Source organism: Octopus bimaculoides, chromosome 7 (assembly GCF_001194135.2).
Source record: "Octopus bimaculoides isolate UCB-OBI-ISO-001 chromosome 7, ASM119413v2, whole genome shotgun sequence".
Classification (NCBI taxonomy): domain Eukaryota; kingdom Metazoa; phylum Mollusca; class Cephalopoda; order Octopoda; family Octopodidae; genus Octopus; species Octopus bimaculoides.
The window spans coordinates 54778329-54786618 of record NC_068987.1 but is presented as its reverse complement, the minus strand read 5'-3'; the positions used below and the strand labels follow the sequence as shown (position 1 = coordinate 54786618).

The 8290-nt window shown below is 37.8% G+C and overlaps 2 long non-coding RNA genes across 3 annotated transcripts in view; one reads left to right on the top strand and one right to left on the bottom strand.

Annotated features, from left to right (window-relative positions):
* LOC106877672 (uncharacterized) overlaps nucleotides 1-5157 on the bottom strand; it is a 68905-nt gene extending 63748 nt beyond the window's left edge. For both annotated transcript variants that reach the window (XR_008264618.1, XR_001410406.2), the window contains exon 1: nucleotides 4982-5157. This is a non-coding gene — a long non-coding RNA (uncharacterized LOC106877672). The remainder of the gene's footprint in view (nucleotides 1-4981) is intronic.
* LOC128248381 (uncharacterized) lies at nucleotides 1922-3381 on the top strand. Its single transcript, XR_008264619.1, has 3 exons — nucleotides 1922-2202; nucleotides 2439-2545; nucleotides 2846-3381. It is a non-coding gene; the product is annotated as an uncharacterized LOC128248381 (long non-coding RNA).
* Nucleotides 5158-8290: the final 3133 nt, after the last annotated feature.

Genomic DNA, 8290 nt, shown 5'->3' with positions numbered 1-8290 from the left:
AATGACTTCTCTTCAAACGAAGAAATGCACGAGCTAACGCATTACTGTGGCAACACCTGCAATTCTAGCATCCAATTTCAGCCTCCTGTCTTCCACCACTTGTGAAAACGAGATAATAAACTTCTCCACTTGTCTCAGTGATGTTCCACTAACATACAGAATATATAGGGAATACTTTCTTCTAAGGATAAGTCATGCGTTACTCTGGACTCTAGATTGGCCTATAAAATATCCTTTGGATCACCCGCCAACTCCATAACAAGACCAACAGTCGCCCATGCAATACAGCCTCTTCTCTCCATGCCACCGATGTTATCCAAAGGAAAGGCAAAGGCCTATAGAGGTTAGCACCAGTGACGTCACTACCCATTTCTACGGCTGAGTGAACTGGAGCAAACTGAAATAAAGTGTCTTGCTCAAGAACACAACTCACAACCCGGTCCGGAAATTGAACTCACAACCTCATAATTGTAAGCCCGACTCTCTAACCACTGAGTCAAGCGCCTTCACATAACCAGGTAATAAATAAATAGAATAAACAAATGAATAAAAATGATGACTTGGTTTTCTCCAGTAGTATCAACAGGGAAGTAACTTCTTTACTTTAACTTCGATTACACGGTAGTTTGGTTCTCTACTAACATCAACAGAGAAGGCCACTTACTAAGCTATAACCGTGCTAACAACGACAAATTAGTTTCTTTAACGTTCACTAGATGTCACCTTGCTTCTCCGCTAATATCTACAGGAAAGGCCACTTTCTAAGTTGCACCACCTTAACAACACCATTGACGACAACAACAAGAACATGATACATGGTTAAATAAAGTCCACAAAAAAAAAACGATACGTGTAAAATATGGTTCCCCAGACACCCCTACTTGTATGTTTCACACAGAGCAGAGATAAAGAAGCATTACTGATAATGAATATTGATTGTTACGTTGATAAGCATCAGAAACGATTAATAAATCAGAGGCGATGAATAAATAACAGTTTAAGCCATCTGACTTATTTCCATCTAACTTTGTTGACCTTTATTAATGATAAACTGGAATGGCATTCTCTTAGAATGGTATTGCTTTGTGTTTCTGTATATCGTGCCGCTCTGTGAGTTAACCACTGCACGACAACGTTCTGTATGGTTCACAACGACGCGTACAGGAATAGAGTGGATAGTGAAGAAAGAAAAAACATATCCGAATTGCAGCACTGCACACTCTAGCGTAAAAAAACAGTTTTTGCTCTAAAACCACTTAAGAACACCTTTCAGAAGTGCGAAAACTATAAAATCCATCATCTTCAATTGAATTGAAGTTAATGGAAGTTAACTCAGTTGACGGAAGTTAAATGTAACGGAAGTTAATTAGTCCGATAATGATTTCCCAAGTTGACTTAAAAGTTAAATTGTTAATGAAAATGTTGACTATGTTAACGGATTAACGGTTTGGTGCTCAGGTTTCAAAAAATGGTTAACATACTAGCAGTGCTTCACAGTGGCCAAAGTTCACCAAACGAAATCAGTAAAAAAAGAAAAGACTAATTCTCACACACACATGTGTGTGTGTGTATGTGTGTGTGTGTAGTGAACTTCATGCAGGCATAGCGTGGATTCAATCCTCGATCGCCAAGTTTCACTTAACTGTTCAGCAGCACTTTTCTCATGGTAAAACAATAGTTTTTCTGTTAGTGATAGCAGTTACATTTACCAGATGCCTTCACTAAGCCGGAATAATGTCTTTGCCACTTGACCCTTCTAACTTCTTCTAGGCCACCAAAAGCTAGGATAGAGATAAAAGACCTCCAACGAAATCTATTGTTCTCAACAATGTCTCTCCTGGCAGGTTTTGGATAGTTATAAAAAGAAGAACTCCGTAAGCTAAAGTCAGTTAATGAGAGCGACCATCAGTGAGTGTGAACGGACAACTAGAGTCATGGCCACAAGCAGGCGGCTACTAGAGACCAAACGGCCAGAGGGAGAAAGAAAGTTACAATCAGCAACTATGCGAGAGAACTTCGCTCGACTCCCACTTTCACTAACTCTCTTTTCTTTGTAACATTACCATCTCTCTCTATATATACTACTATAACATCGTGTACACACATACCGGCCGAAACTAACTCTTTTTTACCTCGCATGCTGTTCCATTTACTAATTATACATACCAAGCCGTCGTGGTTTTGGATATATACAAAGTAACGGTAAATAAATATTTCTTTCCAACTTCGATCACTGTTCATCTTTCACATCTTACAACATGCCGTTGCAATAAATTGTTGCCGGTACATATATATCGAGTTGTCATGAATTCGTTCGTTTCTTTTCAATGTTATTTGAATTAACCTAAAAATATTTTTATCTAACGTTTTATGTTTTGTTTTTGGCTATTTTCTTCAACAACTTTTTTGAAATATGAATAAATTTTCCCTCTTTTCAGATACATGACGAGGGATTGCCAAGTAAAGAAAAATGAGCATTTTTGACACCTGCTTCTCTTCGCATTCAATCAAGGTTTTAAATCTGTCAAAGAGACGAATAAAATAGGTAACAAACTGGAATAAATAATAGAGGGAATATGATCGTCTACTACTCTTGAAAGTAGTGCTCTAAAAGGGTTAAAGTCCACTAACCAAAATCAGTAAAAGACTTATTCACACACACACATATACGTACATGTGCGTGTGTATCAGGTTGTCATAAATTCATTCGCTTCTTTCCAATGTTATTTGAATCAACAAGAAAAGTATTTTTATCGTTTTTTTTTTGTTTTTTTGTTTTTTTAGCTATATTCTTCTTCAACTGTTTATCGTTTTTGAAATATGAATAAATTTTTCATCTTTTCAGACATGACGATGGCGCGCCAAGTAAAGAAAAAAAAATATGACCATTTTCGATGTCTGTTTTTCTTTGCTTTCAAATCAAGGTTTTAAATCTGCCCAAGCCGCTTAAGGCATTTGTGCTGTGAATAGAGGAGGCGCTATTACTGAATGAACTATACAGAAAGCTTCACGCTCGAAGGAGGGGAAATTCGACTCCAGAGACTCCGCTCCGGCAGTTCGATGAGGATCACTTGAACGAGCTCATCATCCACGAAGAGCTGCGCCATTCCATTAGGGTTTTTGGCTCAGGAGATGCCCTCAGGATACCGTCGCGTGTTACTTTCACTCGATCAGTAAGGTCCAAAAATTCATTATATGAGTACCACACGTTCGGAGTGAAGAAAAATTCCAGCACCCATCTATCGCCGCCTGTTTGTTCGCTGAACACTAAGCTGCTTGGAAATAGACTTCTTTACTGCATCGTGACTGGCGATGAAAAGTGGTTTCTTTACGCTAATATGAAGCAGAGGAAAGAATGGCTGAGACGTGACAAGCAAGCGACACCTTGAGCCAAGCCTCAGCAGCATATTTGCAATAAAACGATATGCGTCTGATGGGACTGGGAAGGGCTAATCCATTACGAAATGCTTGAAAAGAACCACCGTCAAATCAGGGCTTTATGTTCAATAAATTCGCCAGTTCATTGAAGTAATCCATTTGAAACAACTCGGCCGGCGACACGGCGTGCTTCTTCAACACGACAACGCTCGCCACCTACAGCATGCACCAAATCCTCCGATACAGCGCCTTCGAATCCATTTTTTTTCCCGGTAACTTTCCAGTCTGCTAGTCGTTTCGTGCAACATGGGAAACATGGCTTGATGTATTCTTCGGGTCAAGCGCACACAGGAGCGCGCACACGCTCACACACTTATACAGATACATCTACACACGCACAATTTATAAAACATTACTAAAATCACTTTATACTTTTATTTTCATTAAAAAAATATAAAGATGTTGGTTTCTGATTGGAGCCCCCTGGTTTTTCAGAAAGAGCCTGGCTAAGAGTCTATACCAGGGGTTTTCAAACTGTGGTCCGCGGACCACAGGGGGTCCGCAAGGACAAGACAGGGGTCCGTGGACAGCAAATACTTTTTATGGGCAATTTGATTTTATATATGTTTTTTAATCGAAATCTTTTAATTGACAAACCTATTTGTTAAATACTGTTAAATAAATAAATGTAAAAATATGTTATTTTAAGCAAATATTTATGTATAAATTTCATAAGCGTTTATAAGGTAAAGCCTGAAATATAAAGGTGTCCGTAAGTCAAAAAGTTTGAAAACCCCTGGTTTATACGGTTACATGGCACAGGCCAGACGACCTGGAACTATGTTATGACACCAACCAGCATATTACAGAGGGTGTTTAATACTCAAAAATTCATAAAACCGACATCAAATCTGACTTGATTCTATTTTTGTAATAACTTTAGGTGCAAATCAAATTCTTATTCCCCAGTCTTGTCCAGCTTAACGACAGTTTATATCCAGTTGTAACTCTTTTTTGTGATAACTAGTAGTAAATCAAACATTCTGAAGTCTTGTCTAACAGTTTGTATCCAGTGGATATGAACAAGTCAGAGATATATCAAGTACAATTTATGTTACGATGTTATGCAAATGAATGTAGAAACCTGAATCGTATCAAGAAACTTATCTTCCTTTTGCGGTTTCCTTACCTAAACAACTCTAATTATCACATTTTCGTGATAACTGACCAACCGTCCTCCGTACAGGCTGACTTACAACGAATCAACCGCTACTTCCTGAACCGAGTTGTACCTACCATCCATCGAGGGTAGCAGTTATGCGATTCATTAGCAGCTATACATATAAGTTAGTTATATCTAGGGATGTCTCTACAGAAAACGGGTAAAAAAAAAAACAAAGCAAAGAAAAAAAATACCCTCCCCAAAAGCCGAAAAACAAAACCTAGCTACCTACTCCTTTGGAACTAAATGTTTCCTACTCTAATCTAAGGACCACCGCTTGGGTGAAGATAGTTCTCAAGGACGATACCAGCTGCTACGAAAATGTGTATCTGTGTGTGTGTGTGTGTTTATGTGTGTGTGTGTGTAGAATCAAATGCTTACCTATCTTAAAAGTCGGTGAAATATCTCAATGCTGAGGGATTATAGACAAGAGAATCCATAAATCCGATGTTGGTGTCTGCTGAAGGAAGTAATGACGATATGAAGACAAAATCAAATTGCGTCTTCTATTTAGCAAAAGTCGGCAATTGTGATGTCATAATAAAGCTCTAGCAAAATGAAAATTGTCTCCTTTTCTTTTCACCGATCTTTAATTTCCTGAGCTGAAAAATCAGCATCGAAATGACGTCATAATAAAATATTTTTCATATTTTCCAAAATGTCTTCCTTCATTAAAATATTTCAATTTAAAAATAATATTTATTTACAGCAGTGAAAACATTAATCTATTTACAAAACGAAACAAATAATAATCCTTTCTACTATAGGCACAAAACCTGAAATTTTTGGGAAAGGGGCTAGTCGATTACATCGATCCCGGTGCTCAATTGGTACTTATTTTATCAACCCTGAAAGGAAGAAAGGCAAAGTTGACTTCAGCGGAATTTGAATTCGGAAATTTTTTGCTGAAAGGTCGAAAGTAATAATGGTAATGATCTCTTTCCGGAGATTTACTTGTAGCTATTGATCTGTGGATCAAGTTGAGTAATTCGAAAGGCTAGCAACGAGCTGAGTTTCCACAATCAAGGACTCATCTCGTGTTACACAGTAACAACAACACGAAGTTGATCAACTGCTTTGGATTCCGATCGATCTTTTATTCAATCGAATTACGAAAGATACAGGCGGCCAAGTCCTTAGGATACACAAACATGCAAAAGGAAAAAAAAAGTAATATCAGCAAAAAGCAAAAATCTGCCATTCTTGCTTGCGTATCAGTCGCAAAATGATGACACCCAATACATTTGCATACACGATCGTCAAGTTTGCCCGTTGCGCTATTCAATTCTTGCAATTACAACAAATTAAAATGGTCACTATACGGTTTATCATTTTTGGCTAGTAAATATGCAGTTCAAAATATTTTGCAGCTAGCCACTACTTCAAACTATTTAAATGATCCATTGATAGTTTCAAGCTGTCTTTCCCTTTCAATGACGTTTCGTCAAAGATTGTTTTACTTTTACGAAATTTGCATATTTTCCTTCAAGTTATATATACCCGTTTTCGTGTGTGTGTATGTGCGCATATGTATGTGTGTGTGTGCGTGCGCGCGTGTGATGAAGGTGCGGCGTGGCTTAGTAGTTAAGGTATTTGGTTCATGGTTGTAAGGTCATATGTTCGATACTCGGCGACGCATGTGTCTTTGAGCAAGACACTTTATTTCATGTTGTTCCAGTCAACTCAGCTGGCAGAATGAGTTAGTATCCGTATTTCAAAGGGCCAGTCTTGTCGCATCTTGTGTTAGGCTGAATCTTCTTGTACTACGTTAAAGGTACGCTGTTTAATAGCTCAATCAATGTTGTTGAATATGTTTTAGTTAAAGCTACAGTTTTAAATCTGCTCAGAGTTACTTCACTTCGGTATTTTCCATTAATAACGGCTAATGAGCAAGGAACTGGGAATCCGACAGGGGGTGACATTGGTTAGATATGGTGATTTTACACTGTTTACCATAAGAGAGGATTTTTTCTACACAGTAACAGCAGTGAATTTGCCTTTGGATGTTGAATTCTTTCGCAAGCCATATTATAACTAACCTAAAGTTCGCATATACCAAGACACTGCTTGATACTTATTTTATCGACCCCGATAGTAGAAAGACAAAGTTGACCTCGGCGGAATTTGAACTCAGAACGTGAAGACGGACCAAATACTGCAAAGCATTTTAACTGGCGTACTATAACGATTCTGTCTGCTCACTGCCTTCAGAATTACCATTTCTACTATAGGCACAAGGCCTGACATTTTGGAAGAGTAAATAGTCGATTACATCAACCTCAATGATCCACAGATACTTATTTAATCGACCCCAAAAGGATGAAAGATAAAGTCGATCGCGGTGGAATTTTAACACAGAATATAAAGATGGACAAAACGCCGCCGGATATTTTTCCTGGAGTGTTAACGATTCTGCCGGCTCACCTCTTTTAAAATAATAGAAAAAAATCATAATGATAATGAGCTTATTGTATATAGTGCTCAGGTGCACCATCATTGATGTCACTTAACCACGGGTCATCTTGGCTTAAATAGACAGACCTCTCAAAAATCTGAGATCAGAGGGAATATTCATTTAAACAAAAGGAGCCCCTGACAGTGAAACAGCCGGGAATTACTGTTCTAGAAGAATTTCTGTTTGTCTTGTCGTTGGTGGCTACCTTAGAGACTTCGTTTCTATAACTGTTTTTGTTGTTGATATTGCTCTTGTTTCGCTCTTGTTCCCCTCTGGTTCAGCTGACGTATGATCAAAAGTATTTCAGCTGACATCCCCCAGTCTTAGTTTCAGATATAGTGTATTTACTAATACATTATCAAATGCGTTTTCCTTTTTATTTAGACATTTAGGTTGTTGTTGGTAGTAGTGTTTAACCTCAGGAAAGCCCGAGAAGAGCACACCACCGATGATCAAAGACATTCCAGCCATGACTGTTATCCCTTTCTTTTTTAAGTACAGGTAACCCACGACTACATTATTTAACGGGTTCTTTTCTAAAAGGCAGGGTGTGATTTGAAGACGATTTGGCTGCTATTTCTAGTCACACGAGCGACTATGTTGAGGCTTCCTCTGCTTACTATGTTGAGGCTTCCTCTCCATAGTCATGGTCTATGGCGAAGATCATTGTTCCCTTTATATTTCTATGTATCCAGTATCATTCAACTACGGTCATAGTTGAATAATATTCTTAAGGCCACAATTTACTCACACGCAGCATCTTTTAGAGCTTGTTGCTAATTCAGTTCTTAACCAAATTGAAAACTGTTAACATTTTTGAAGAGGACTGATCCCTATCTACATTTTGACATAAAAATTTCAGATTTGATCCAGTAGAAAAAAGATTGCATCAAAATTTGTTTCAACATTATAGGAGAGTAAGTAACGCTACTGATCAAGTTTAGATCTCAATAACTTTTTTTATTTTAAAAGCAAAATATATTTATCTTAGATTCAATTATAGAAGAAAGCATGCAGAATTTCATAGTTTTGTAGTGAAACTACCTCCCGCCATTAGATACAAACTACTATCGCCATTACATACAATCTTCTCATTTAAATATAAATAAATGCGAGCGTAGTAGAGAACCCATTCACAGCCCCTAATAAGGTCACGTGATAGAGTAAAATTCTGAAGGCATTTGGAGCCCTCTTAACGCTATATATAGATCAACTCATACCCCACAAATTTGTCT